This window comes from Aedes aegypti, chromosome 3 (genome assembly GCF_002204515.2).
Source record: "Aedes aegypti strain LVP_AGWG chromosome 3, AaegL5.0 Primary Assembly, whole genome shotgun sequence".
In the NCBI taxonomy this organism is placed as follows: domain Eukaryota; kingdom Metazoa; phylum Arthropoda; class Insecta; order Diptera; family Culicidae; genus Aedes; species Aedes aegypti.
The window spans coordinates 218,268,615-218,283,321 of NC_035109.1; the positions used below are offsets into that span (position 1 = coordinate 218,268,615).

The 14,707-nt window shown below is 37.0% G+C and overlaps 1 protein-coding gene across 1 annotated transcript in view; it reads right to left on the reverse strand.

Annotated features, from left to right (window-relative positions):
• The window catches only part of LOC5565745, a 583,865-nt gene that overhangs the window by 518,675 nt on the left and 50,483 nt on the right, over positions 1–14,707 (reverse strand). The gene's annotated exons all lie outside the window — the stretch shown is intronic.

The window sequence follows — 14,707 nt, forward strand, 5'->3', positions numbered from 1 at the left end:
ACTGATTTAGATGCGGGTTTTGCTATATGCATATGCAATCCAAAGGTTTCTAAAAAGTGTCCCAGAAAGTATGGGCACGACTTTACTATACTGCCATTTCGAGACAAGTGCAGATAAAAATATGATTTTCACACATATTATTCTCGCACTTATTAAGAGCATTTTTGATTTTGATTTTTTCGCTACCTGTTTGTAAACGGTGTAACATTTTTATAAGCTCCTCTTATCAGTTTTGCACAAATCTCGTTATATATGAGCAACTTTGTTGTACAACATTTGTGCTAGGTCATAAATTACGTACAATAAAAATCTGAAAAAAATATATTCATCATTGCCAATTTGCATTGGTTTTGCTAAAACTCGGTGGCTTAAGCGCCACTCCTGGAAACCGAGAGACCTACGGTCGTTTTTAAACTTTGCCCGGCTGCTTTGAGACTTTTCACTCAGGGGACTCGTGAACGGCTTTATTAAACTACCTTGACGAACCTTCTATCTTCACGCCAAAAGTTTACCTTCAACCCACATATCTACTCACCCCAAGACCTTAAACTCGTTCAACCAAATCTGAACCTGAATGGAGTTTGGAAGTCTGAAAGGATAACCTACCAGAAAACGAAAGAACCAAACGTACCGTAATCCGGGGGCAAATTAATCACTGGGGTGAATTTGATCAGGTCGGTATCAAATAGTATTTCTTTCAATGATGCTTAATACTTCGTTGCTATCACAGACATTCCATGTTTTATAGTTTATATATGTCTAATGATGATTTTAAACTGTTTCATTTTATTAGGGTCAGTCTTGCATAGAAATATTCACAGTTTTTGAAGGTGTTAGCAATACAGTTGGAAATATCGGCACTAAACAACCCGCTGGTGCTAGGCCTGCATGTAAACTTTGAGTGTTAAAAATGTTGTGTTAGCTTCAGTGTGAACTGCTGAACTCATTTTTAAAATCGTTCAGCATTATAAGAATAGTTTTTTTGCTCGTAAAACCGTTTTTTGTTGAATAAAGTGCTTATATCAAGGGAAGTTGCATACAATTAGGCGTATTATGCTGATTTACAAAGTTTTATTTTGCAATAAAATGATGATATAAACGAGTTGTAAGAATTTTGACATCATTTTCAGATTCAGGAGAACCAAATTTAGTTGATAGGGAAATTTTACTTTCTAAAATATGCTTTATTATATAGTGATCAATTTCGCCCCAATGTGTCATTTTCAATTTTTTATATCAAAAATAATTTCTTGAAATTTAATTAAATTTATTGTATCTACGTCTTCAGTAAAAATACTGTACAGACTGTTTTTAAATACTAAATGCTATAAAACATAGACTTTTATCGAAAAACAAGAGAACTCCAAAATTTTGAATCATCACAAACATGTTAACATTGAAAGCAATACCATATTAAAGACACTAAACAAGCCTAACTAACTTATTACAAAGATGGTGAACACGTTAAACTGATTATAATTAAGGTGATCGGCATGAATGATCTGGTCGCCATGCTGTTAGAGCACGATCCTTAAATTCACGATATCTCACTCCCTTTGGCCAGTTTGAGGAATTCAAAGCTTCATTTCGGTATCTTTTGTCGATTTCCACTTTATACGATACGAAATCCATTGTTGACACGTCTCTCCAAGCAGGTTTAAGACAATCGAGGGCATAAATGTGGTCCGCAGGTATAGCGCCGCTAATCATCGATTTAACTTCTTCTTCGGTGATATCATTTGCAATATTGGAGACGTACAGCTTGAAAGTATCATTTGTGTCATTAGAATTGACTACAGCCTTCGCAGTTGACACTTCATTCACAATTTTTGTTGATGACAGGAGTGGTACATAATCCGTTGCCGAGGGAAGTGGAACAGTCATTGATGTCGGAGACGAATTGATTAATGGACCAATCCACAATGGTCGGAAAAAAGTGAAGTTTGGCCAAAACTATTTTTATCGCCTTAATCGATGAAATATGTAATCTGAATATGTTATTTAGCGTTTTTGTTGTTTCAGAAGGGATTACAGTCGACTCTCCACAACTCGATGTTCTATAACTCGATATACTCTATAACTCGATGGATTTTTCGGTCCCTTCAAATTTCCATACATAGTGCTCCCCATAAGTCGATATTTCTATAACTCGATATCTCCACTAGTCGATGTCACGTGAGAGGGAAATTTCTCTCCATAACTCGATATCTATTTTAAAATCATTCTTATTTAAGGAAACATTATGAAATTCTTGTTTGGAGAAGAAAAAATACTTGCAAATTGTAATACATGTTGAAAAACATGAAAATAAAAAAAATAATGTCGGTCAATATAATGTGATTTTTCGACCATTTCGCAAAAAAAGTTCTAAAATAATAGTTTGTAAAGTACAATCAACAAAATAATGTTATTTTCTTACAGAGGTGATCATTTATGTATTAGAAATACAGATATTTGTTCGTTCGATTTTATGATTTTTTGTTTCGGTACATTCCATAACTTGATAATTCTATAAGTCGATGGTCCCTTGAATATCGAGTTATGGAGAGTCGACTGTATTCACAAATTACGTAACTTTGAAAAAAATATTTTTTTTAAATTAAAATTGTTATCAAACCGGGCTGAAAGCACAAATTTTGTTTATATTTGATTGAGTTTGATCAAAATGTGTATGAATAGTGGTTAAATAAATTTTAAATAAACTTTGTATGAAAAATATCGTCAAAATATATGTCAAATATTGAATTATTCAAATAGCTCTTACTTGCAAATCAGCAAATTTCTGCAAAAAATTTAAAGGTTTTTTGTAAGATCTAAGGATGCTTTTTGATGTGCAATATTCGAAATGGCGGCGACATGACGCGACAAGAGTTGTTTTTCATATTCAAAATCACCAAAATTATTAAAATGTAATATTGAATAGTATTCAAACTTAAACCAAATATTTTTTTCCATCCTCATGCTCGATAAAAATGTTGAACCATAAGCTTTCAGATAGTGGGTAACTTTGGGGAAATATTGCATTCCTAAATTATAAATTTTGTGCTTTATTTTATTGTTTCATTTTTCAATGTTTTGACTTCAGCCTGTTTGCCGTCATAAAAATCATAGAAATTTAAATTTTAGTTCAATTTCAATCATCATGATCATGATCATGATCATGATAATATAACACATGAGGTATATTTTAAAATTAAAAAAATCATAAAAATCTCAAAAAAGTTTTTGGTAGTTTTGGCCGCCCCTTTATATGGAGCCCGACCATTGTGCAATCGTCGCATCTTGATGATTCATCAATTCATTCATTTTTGCTATTTCGTTCTTAATACAGACAATCTCGTCTTTAAAATCGAACACTTTCACTGCATTAACGGTAGAACGAAAACGCACGTTTTCTATCAGGTCTCGACAGTCATCTCACATGAACATTACATTCCTATGCAGGCAAACTCCGGCTGCTTCATCGGAGAGTCCTACGCAACTCGCATGGAATCTTCGGATTTGTTCACAAAATCCTTCACATACCACTAAAATTTCTTCGGTGCAGCAATTGTTTTTGCATTTGTAACAACAAACTTGATCCATTTTGTCGCACCCTATTTAATGCGATGTTCTGCTTTTCAAAAGTAGATGGCGTGTACGATTCACTCAACAGAAACAACAATGCAGAAAGCGTAGTAGATGTAAACGATGAATAGCAATATACACAACAATGAATTGTCTCGATTAGGAATACGATGGTGAAAACACAGTTTGATTTAACGCTGCTAGCACAATTAAATAGTTATCGGATATTCTTTCATCAGACAACGGTTCCGTAAAATATCGATCACCACACCGAATATCGTTTTTAAGGTACAACGTTTTGAAACACGCAGATAAATGAGTAAGTTTTGGCGGAGGGATACAAACGCGTTCAACTACTTCATAACAACGACCACGAAATGTTAAATATTATTTTATAAAAAATCTATTGCATAAACTGATAGAGATCAATGAAGTACTGATTTTACCGAAATAAATTTGACAATTTGTGAATTCCAAAGGAAATCATGACAAAAAGTTGTGAAAAAGTGATCAATTTGCCCCCGGATTACGATACGTAAAAGGGGTGAATATTCTTTAAGAATCGCCCAAAACGTAAAAATCAGTTGACTTTTAGAACTTTAACTACTCCTTATTTACGGGAACTCATTCGGGTTGAACCTATTTACTGACGGTATCGGGTAGTTAGGAAAACAATCAAGGCTATGAAAAAGGTTTCCACGTACCTGCGCAGGATTTTTGGTAACTCGATTACGTTGTCTGACGTATCCGGCGGTTGCCGGCGAATGACGGTCGTCGCTTTGATCGCTCATCGCTTGGATGGCGGCAGCGATGAATGAATTGAGCTAGTATTGAATTGAGGAAGTATGGCCGAATTATCGTTGCGGAGGAGGTGGAGGCTGGACGGAAGACTTCCGATTTGATTTTCCTCGAGAGCAACAACGACGGCTTTTCGTGTTTCTCGGGATTGAACGCCTCTTCAGGGTCGAGGCTAAGGTATCGTCGAACGGCTTTGCCTTTGGGGCTCTAACCGCACGCTATGAAATGAAACCCTTTACCTTCAGATTTGGTCCGATCCGGCGTACGATGATTGGCCACGTACGGGGATCGTGCTCTCGGACTCCGTTCGCCGGGGTTGTAACATAAGGCGAACTTACGACGGTTTTGACGGCCGTTGGAGTACTTCGTTCGAAGGATTGATTGAATCCCGAGCTCAAATTATCGACGATTTTGGTGCCGGAGACACCCCTGGTGAACCCCAAAATGACTCCACTTGTCGTAATGCTCAAACCAGCCCGTATAATACAATAAGCGCCTAAGCGCTGGAAAATCCAACGCGAATGGCTTAAATTAATATATTGCCAAGGAAACAAATTTCAAAAATGTTTAAATTAACATGTTTATCAGTACACCCTACAGCTAACACTTTAACTTTGCGAAGAAATTAAAATTTGCACATATGTATATCAGCTAATATATGCCTGTGAGATGGATTTGAAGTCACTGTTGGCATTTAGTGTTTGGAATATGAGTCAAAACGGTATATCATGGATCGCATAACCAAACATTGATGACTCGCAGATCTCTACCTTATCCCACTAACCGAATATCCTTTCCATGACAACCGTGGAGATGCAGAGGTGATCTCGGTAACAACGGTAGTCACACTAACATTCCTTCCCTTCCCCTATGACCGTAAGGACGTGGTCGGCGCCGTTATTGACTTTTAAGTTTTGAGCTCTCGATTTGTACACATTGAGAATGGTAAGCTAATCCCAAGCCTCATTCATTAAATCTCTGTGCAACTTCGATTGTTCTGGTCAATCACGGACTAGCAACTACGAATTGTACGGTCATCTATGGTCATGCTCATGCTCATAATCTCAAGCACAAATGGTCGGCGTTAAGTCAGAGGAAACCAAGTACAAAACTTGAGAAAATTGGATTGCGAAATTACCTTACCTCCGTTTCACTTTGACCACATTTGATGAATGTTGTAAACTGCGAGAGATATGTAACAAATTTACTTTGGATGATCAATAAAAATCGATAAAGGAAGGCAGTCAGAGTGGACCAAGTACTGATTACCATAATTGCGAAAATGATCAGCGTGCTGAGGAATGCGAGAAAAAAAACATTTCAAGAGATTTGTCAGATTTTTCAGCATCAAATGATTCTTCTACTTATCCATGACTAAAAATATATAAATATTACTTAATTCGATGCATTTGATTTTGATTTTTGACTATTTACCAGATTTGGATGGGTGGTCAGAAATAGCAACAATTTCTGTGCAGACAGAGCGGACCAAGTGTTGAAAAGCAATAAACTGATTGATTATTGCATTTAATGAGTCAATTTCAAAGTCCGATAAAAGTTTATGGTAGTTCTATGGTGTATGTATGGAATGCCCTAAACAGCTAAAAATATGTTGTAAATTTAAGTTTATTTTCATGCACATATTTGGAGCATCGAAATAAACCTAAATTTCAACGACAAATCGATTATTTTTCAATCGAATTCACTTTAAATTTACACAATCATGCAAAATTCAATCATTTCTAGTTGAAAATTGAATATACATTCATTTAAATTTACATGATGCTGTAACAACACACGAATTTGATTTATTTTTACAGTAGATTTCAGTTAACATCACATTGAAAATTATATATTTTTTTCTGTGTAGAACCCGCTTATTGGACCAGTACCGTATTCCGGGGTATCATTGATCAGCGGGGTAACATTGATAGGAATGACTCATCTCGTAATAAGTCGATATTATCATTTATTGATGAAACATTTCTAAAGCATGAATGTTACTTCTCTTTTTTATATTTATGAGCTATTAAAAATTAAGATTTTTACAAAAATTGCGTTAACTTTATGCGTAAATTTGTCAAGTTTGCGAAACAATGATTTCAATGGTTAAGGATGACACTACCGAAGATTCATGTCTCACATAAGTTCTGCAAGCGACATGAGCAAGGAAAATGCAATTCTCACTCAAAATGGCATCGCCAAAAACGATTCCGCTGTCAAAACTTTTATAAGTATGTTCAATTAGGCAACATTAATGAATTACTGTTAAGAATGTAGAATTCCCCTAGGAATTTTCCTACCTTTAGGCGTATTCCGTTGTTCGAGGTGTTTTAATTTAAAAATAACTCAAAAAGTAAATGAGATGTAAGCGTTTAGACATCATATTCGGCTTCAGGGGCCATGATTTAAGTAAGTAATGACATTTTCAATATTACCGAACGTTGTTTACTTGGATGATCAATGTTACCCCATATCAGCTAAATGAAAAAATCACATAAAACATTTTTGTAAACATGCTTAAATCTTTCAAAAAACAAAATACAGTATGTAGTCACGAGCTATGGGTGGCAGTACTTGTTTTAAAAATATAAAACCCAGAACATTTGTATTTTTGAATTAAATGTTTAAGAAATATCCTAAAAACTGATCAATGTTACCCCGGATTACGGTATGTTTAGGTCGGTACTCAAGATTTTCACTTGGTCCACTCTGACTGAATAAATATTTGAATATTTCTGGTCTTCCATGCCCTGACCCTGCAAAACCTTAATTTTCAAGCTATAGTAATGCCACTGATTTTGTATTGACGAATTGATTACACAGCGTAACAAAAATGACATTTTTGCGTGTCTCAAGGATTAAATTATGTGTCTCTAGTAGATTTGGGGTTGCTGAATCTGGTGCCATTCTCAGAAATGTTCCAGCACCAGACCAAAATATGATTATACAGAGGGTATAATATGCAAATATGGTATAACAACTCGGCGCTCGTCAGAGTCGTTTGGAAAAAAAATCAAATGTCAATTTTCAGTAGTTCTCGACTTTTCCGGATGTACCAGATTTTGCGCAGGATCATACAGTGACTATAAATGATGGCAATGACATTAATACGATTCATAAACCATGAATGCAAATTGTTTGAAGAAATTGCAGCTCTAAAGGTCAATATTCAGAATATGTCCACTTTAACGGATGTTGCGGAGCTTCCGGAGGATCAAGAAATGGTCATTCAAAATCAAACCGAAGAAACGATTGTACCATAATTTAGGGTGAAATTTATCATTTTTCACTGTTTCCCATGCCTGTTTTCTATAATGTTGCCAATGGTAAAAAACTGAATGCAAAAAAAAACAAATAAGACGGTGAACCCTATTAGCTCATATACAGACATTTTCATTCAATGGTGATTTTAGTGTTGAAAATCGTCTTTAAAATCAAGATATCTCATTTCGTATTGGAATTGATTTTATAATGTTCTCATTTCTGAGTTAACTACCAGAGATGTATGTGCTGTCACAATCGATGTTTCTGTTGGTGACCTCAACAGGAAATACGTCTATTGTTCGGTATATTTACCACATGATGAACCATCCCCAACGGATGACTTCAAACGAGTTGTCGTACACTGCGTAACAAAAGGCCTTCCGCTGATTGTGGGCAGTGATGCCAATGCTCATCACATCATCTGGGGCAGCTCGGATATCAATTCGAGAGGCTCCAGTCTGATGGAATACTTAAGTAGTACAGACCTTGGATTACTTAACATAGGTAATCGCCCAACCTTCATGGTTTCTAATAGAGAAGAAGTGTTAGACATAACGCTCTGCTCGAATAGAATCAGTCACGAGTTGACGAATTGGCATGTATCAGATGAGGAATCATTATCTGATCATCGCTACATCTTCTTTGAACATTCAAATGTAACTGCGCAGACTTTGCGTTTTAGGAATCCCCGGTCAACAAACTGGGAACTCTACATTGAATTGGTTGCGACCAAATTTCATGGATATTCTCCGTCCATTGAAAATCCAAGTGATCTGGATGATGCCGTTGATACAACAACATCCTACATTATGGAAGCTTTTGAAGAAGCATGTCCTCTGCGGTCTGTAAAGACTACAAGAGGGACCCCATGGTGGAATTCCGATCTGACTAGACTCAGGAAACAATGTAGAAGGAGTTGGAACAGACGCCGTTCAGCTGGATCAGAGTCGTTCAAGTCAGCTCGCAAGGCTTACAAGAAGGCTCTTCGTTCTGCTGAACGATCCGGCTGGAAAAACCTTTGTACAAATGTTTCCAGTTTGAGTGAAGTCAGTCGGTTGAACAAAATTCTTGCAAAATCTAAGGATTTCCAAGTGAACGAAATTCGCTTACCTAATGGTGACTTTACTTCTTCCGATGAAGAAGTTTTAGAATGTTTATTCAATACACACTTCCCCGGATGTGTGGACATAGCATCTACGGATGAACCAAATGTCTTTTCATGTAGTTACGAGTCTCTGGCCTCGGCTCGCAGTATCGTAACTACTGAATCGATTCAATGGGCACTTAATAGTTTTGCTCCTTTCAAATCTCCAGGAGCGGATGGGATTTATCCTGTTCTGCTCCAAAAGGGATTTGAGTCTATCAAACATGTTTTGAAAAAGCTACTTGTAAGCAGTTTTGCTACCGGGTACATTCCCAAATCCTGGCGTGATATTACTGTAAAGTTTATCCCAAAAGGAGGACGTGCGTCGTATGAGGAAGCGAAGAGTTTTAGACCAATCAGTCTGACCTCTTTTCTTCTGAAATGTCTGGAACGCATTATCGATCATCACATCCGTGATGTTTATTTGGCAAACATGCCTCTTCATGTGAATCAACATGCTTACCAATCTGGAAAGTCCACTGTGACTCTTTTACACAAAGTTGTATACGATATCGAGAAAGCATTCGCTCAGAAGCAATCCTGCTTGGGTGTTTTCTTGGATATTGAGGGTGCCTTTGATAACGTGTCTTTCGATGCCATATTGGAAGCCGCACGAAACCATGGGCTACCTACAATGATTACCAATTGGATTCATCAAATGCTCAAAAACCGACATCTCTTCTCGACATTGCGTCAAGCAGCGATTCGAAAATTGAGTGTTTGCGGATGCCCCCAAGGGGGAGTCTTGTCACCACTTTTGTGGAATCTCGTAGCAGATACGCTATTGAGGCAACTCAATAATTGCGGTTTTCCAACTTATGGATTTGCCGACGACTATCTAGCTCTGATAGTTGGTATGTGCATAAGCACCCTATTCGACCTGATGCAAAGTGCTCTTCAGGTAGTCGAGAGTTGGTGTCGCCAATATGGCCTTTCGGTTAACCCAAATAAAACATCTATTGTTCTGTTTACGGAAAGACGAAACCGCGATGGAATTCGACCTTTACGTCTTTTTGGCACTGAGATTAATGTGACTGATCAAGTAAAGTATGTCGGAGTCATTCTAGATTCCAAACTTTTATGGACAGCTCACATTGATTTCAGAGTCAAAAAAGCTTGTATGGCCTTCGGTCAATGCCGGCGAACCTTTGGTAAAACTTGGGGCCTCAAACCCAAATATATCAAATGGATTTACACAACAGTTGTTCGACCAATATTGGCATATGGATGTCTTGTGTGGTGGCAAAAGGGCGAAGTGAGAACAATCCAATCAAAATTGGGCCATCTCCAAAGGATGTGCTTGATGGCGATGTCTGGTGCGTTCTCTACAACTCCCACAGCAGCGCTCGAGGCCCTTTTCGACGTTGCGCCACTACACATATATCTTAAACAAGAAGCACTTTCTTGCTCTTACCGTTTATGGGTACTGGATCTACTGGAGAAAAATCCAGTGAATCGTAGATCTACACACACTTCGTTGTTTCCACTTTTGGTGAATTGGGACAAAATGGTCCTTGCTCCAAGTGATCTCACAATTGCTTGTAACTTTCCTTACAGGACATTTACCACACAATTCCCTTCACGGGAAGAGTGGACGTCTGGCTATTTGGAAAGAAGTATATCAAACAATATAGTATGTTACACTGATGGCTCCCTTCTTGAAGGTAGAGCTGGTGCAGGAGTATATTCTCGTGAGCTAAGGCTGAATCAGTTTTACTCACTTGGTAGAAACTGCACCGTTTTTCAGGCGGAAATATTTGCTCTTATGTGTGGAGTGCAATCAGCACTTCAACAGCGCGTAATGGGTAAAGTCATATACTTCTGTTCAGATAGTCAGGCTGCTATAAAAGCTCTCGCTTCGGCCAACTCAAGGTCGAAGCTTGTTATCGCATGTCGAACTCAAATTGAGGAACTGAATTCAGTCAATTCTGTAAACCTTGTATGGGTACCTGGCCATTCTTCCATCGCTGGAAATGAATTGGCTGATGAGCTAGCTCGCGATGGAGCATCGCATGACTTCATTGGCCCTGAGCCGGCTGTTCCAATTTCGAAGTGCTGGGTGAAGCTTCAGATAAACTCTTGGGCGGCAACTCAGCACAAGCAATATTGGAATAGTTTGGAGTCGTGTCGGCAAACAAAATTGTATATTACTGAGCCATCTCCAAAGGTGGCGAAGTATTTAACAAATCTGTCAAAGCAGAATTGCAGTCTCTTGGTCAGAGCGTTGACAGGCCACTGCCGACTCAACTATCACATGGCAAATATTCAGCGTGCTGACTCATTTGTGTGTGATAGTTGTGACTCCGATTATGGAACTTCGTATCACCTGATATGTAACTGTCCAGTTTTTGCGCAAATGCGATTCCAATTACTTGGTAAACACTTATTAAGTGAAACTGAATACAGAAGCCTGAATCTTCAGGACATCCTGTTATTCTTAACCCGCTGTGGTAATGAGCTATAGGCTCTCTTTACGCTCATGCGTTTTGCAGTGCCCTTTTCAGGGCGCTGTTCGAACCCATTGTGGTATGGAGCTACATGCTCTCATTTCGCTTATGCGATCTTCCCTCTTCAAGGGACCCCACTCCTATTTCCTCCCATCTTTCCCTTCCCTTTCCTCTCCCATCGGGTAGATGATGAAATAGGCTCAAATATGGCGATGGCACAAATCTCCCAACTGGTGGGGAACGTGCCTTTGGAGCCGGCCTTCTGATACCGATACCATAATTTAGGGTGAAATTTATCATTTTTCACTGTTTCCCATGCCTGTTTTCTATAATGTTGCCAATGGTAAAAAACTGAATGCAAAAAAAAACAAATAAGACGGTGAACCCTATTAGCTCATATACAGACATTTTCATTCAATGGTGATTTTAGTGTTGAAAATCGTCTTTAAAATCAAGATATCTCATTTCGTATTGGAATTGATTACTTTTCAAAACGATTATTGTTAGTTTTGAAAATAACTTTACTTGTTTAATTTACCCCCCTGAACCCAAATATGTTTGTTTAATTCTTAACAATGCAAGATTTTTGGAAATAATAAGCATTTAATTTTCAAGAATACCACGGAAACTCCTAAGAGTAGGCAATTTCCGAAGGAATTTTCTGATATCCATCAAAATTCAACAATACAAACGAATTTCGATAATAAAATCTGTGGAATTGATTTTTAAGCTTAAATATTTCTTACTAAAATCGTATGACACGGTGATTAATTTCACCCGAATTTACGGTATACTGATTTGAGGCTCATCACTGTAAGTCGTTTGGAAAAAATCCGAGCTCTCTAGATCAATTTCCAGAATGTGTCTACTTTTAAGGACGTTCCGGATCATCCGAAGGACAAACAAATGGCCATTCGAGATCATATGGAGGCAGCAATAGTGTACTAATTACAAGCTCATCACTGCAAGTCATTTGGAGAAATTCCAGCTCTCTAGTTCAATTTTCAGGATATGTTCACTTTTACGGATGTTCCGGATCTTCCGGATGACCATAAAGTGGTCTTGACCGCAATCGGTTTCCCCACGATATCATAATATAACTCCGGCCATCGGAGATAAATTGGTCCACTCGTGCCAGCATATGAATCTAGAAGCCTTTGGATTGCATATAGTGAAAATCGCATCTAAATCAATTCAATTTAACATTCACAATAACAATAAAAAAAACGTAACCCGGTTGGATACGGGTAAACTTTTCACATTATAAACCTAAATAGCGATAATCTAGAAAAACCACAGCTCTAACATCTTCATTCCAATCTTTGGCATTCCATTATCAAATTTGGTGAAAACTGTTAGATATCTTGGACGATAATCGACGAAAAAATCTGCTATGAACAAGCATAGATTATCACGCACTACAATTCAACATTTTTTTAGTATTTTTTTATTCTAACTACGGAAATTACTTTCGAAGCACTTACTTGAAATATCTCTTGTGCTTCTTCCACGATTTCATTTGGTATTGAATCGCGTGCTGTCAAGAGAATTCTCTAGGAATTCCATCGGAGATTTATTCACCAATTATTTCCTATTTTTCAGTGCTTTCACTAAGAACTCCTACATCAGTTTTCACTGCGCCCCTAGGATTACCACGGAAAGCCATTCCCAGGATTATTCAACAAATTTTTCCTCAAGTATATTTAGGCTTTCTGAACTTCCCAAAAAAATTCTCGAAGAATCTCTAATAAACTGTCAATATAAATTATTTTGCTCTCCATATTCCTTTAGAATTTCCATAAAGTTTCTAGCGTTCTGTTCTTTCAAAAATTCTTTAACGAAAATACTCAAAACATCCCTAAGTAGTCTTTTTTTTAGAAAATTATATTATTTTTTCCTCTGGAATGTCGCCCTAGGATTCTTCCGAAAAGTTCACCACAAATAAATCCGAGTATTTTCCGGAGACTGATTTCTTTGAACAGCACTATAGATTTTCCTGGGATTTAAAAAAAACTAAACAAATTAACTGAATTATTTTGCAGTTCATTTATGAACTACTTTCCCAAAACTCTCCAGAAACTCCATCGGGTTTTTCTTCAAGTTTAATTAACTACTCCATAAATTTTTCCGAATGTTAAATATTAAAAGTCTAAGTCATTATTTAAAACCATCAACATACGACTGTTCACGCTTGAAGATTTTTTGGCATAAATTCCATGGAGTCCATGAAGGACCTAGAATATCAGAACTTATTTATATAACTCTCCGTTTGCTTATGATTAAGGGTCTCAACCATATTGGAAAAACTTCAAAATATTGCTTATTACACCAATAGATTGAAAGAGTTTACTACAGGATGTTATTGGGCGAACTAGAACACCATTCCTAGCGAACTAGAACACCAACATTCTCATTAGGATATTAAAACTACAACAATAATCTAGTAATCGGAAAAACGAGATGTTCTTGTACTTGGAAAGAATTAATAGATATCTTTTTGTACATGTAGAATCGTAGGCCTGAACTCCAAAGAATTTTTGGAAGACCTTAATTTGTACACATTCTAACCTGGAACCTTATACACCTATGATTGCTTGGCATACTAAAAAACACAATTTATGGAAATAATATTTTTGAATTACTCACGACTCCAAAAAGCAAAACCTCATTTTGCGAACCAAAGTCCCTCGTTTTACGAATCGATTAAGTTAACGAACGCCCGATCTAGTTTGTAAATTGAGGTTATAGTGTAGTTACCATAAAAATTTGATAACAGTAATTTTAGCAATTTTCATCCAACAGGCTGTTATTCATCACGCAAATCTGTCATGAAACGGCCTACTTTCCTGCACTGAGCTATGCAGAAATCTCAATATAATGATGAATGCATAGCAATATGACATCTGATAATCTCAAGTGGCCTTTTACTAATTTGTACGCAACTCGTGGCAAAGCTCGATTTTTTCAGCACTTGTTGTAATTATCCAACTCTGCAAGCCTTGATAGATAAATGTGCGACTCGTGCATTCTGCAACTTGTTGCGACTCATTCTGCAACTTGTTGCGTAAATAACTATCACGCAACAAGATGTATTATGATGATATTTACAGCACTAGTCTTACATATGAGCAATTCCACCGAACATGACGATTTTTTTTTTAAATTTCATTTTTGTATTTTTTGAATCGCCTGAAAATTTGCATACAGATTCTTTATGACCAAAAATGCCATTTTGCACATTCAGACCGCCATTTTGAACCTCGCCTTATTTTTGAGAAGGGCGTACCGGAAAATGCATAGCAAATCTTTAAAAAACTGTAACTCGAAAACGGTTTGTCCGATCGATTTGAGATCTTCTACAAAGTTGTAGGTATTGCTTAGGACTATATGGAGAAAAATATGCACGGTAAAAAAAGTTACAGATTATTTTTTATTTCAAAAACAAAATTTTAAAATCGATTTTCTCCAGAAACGCAGTTTCGAT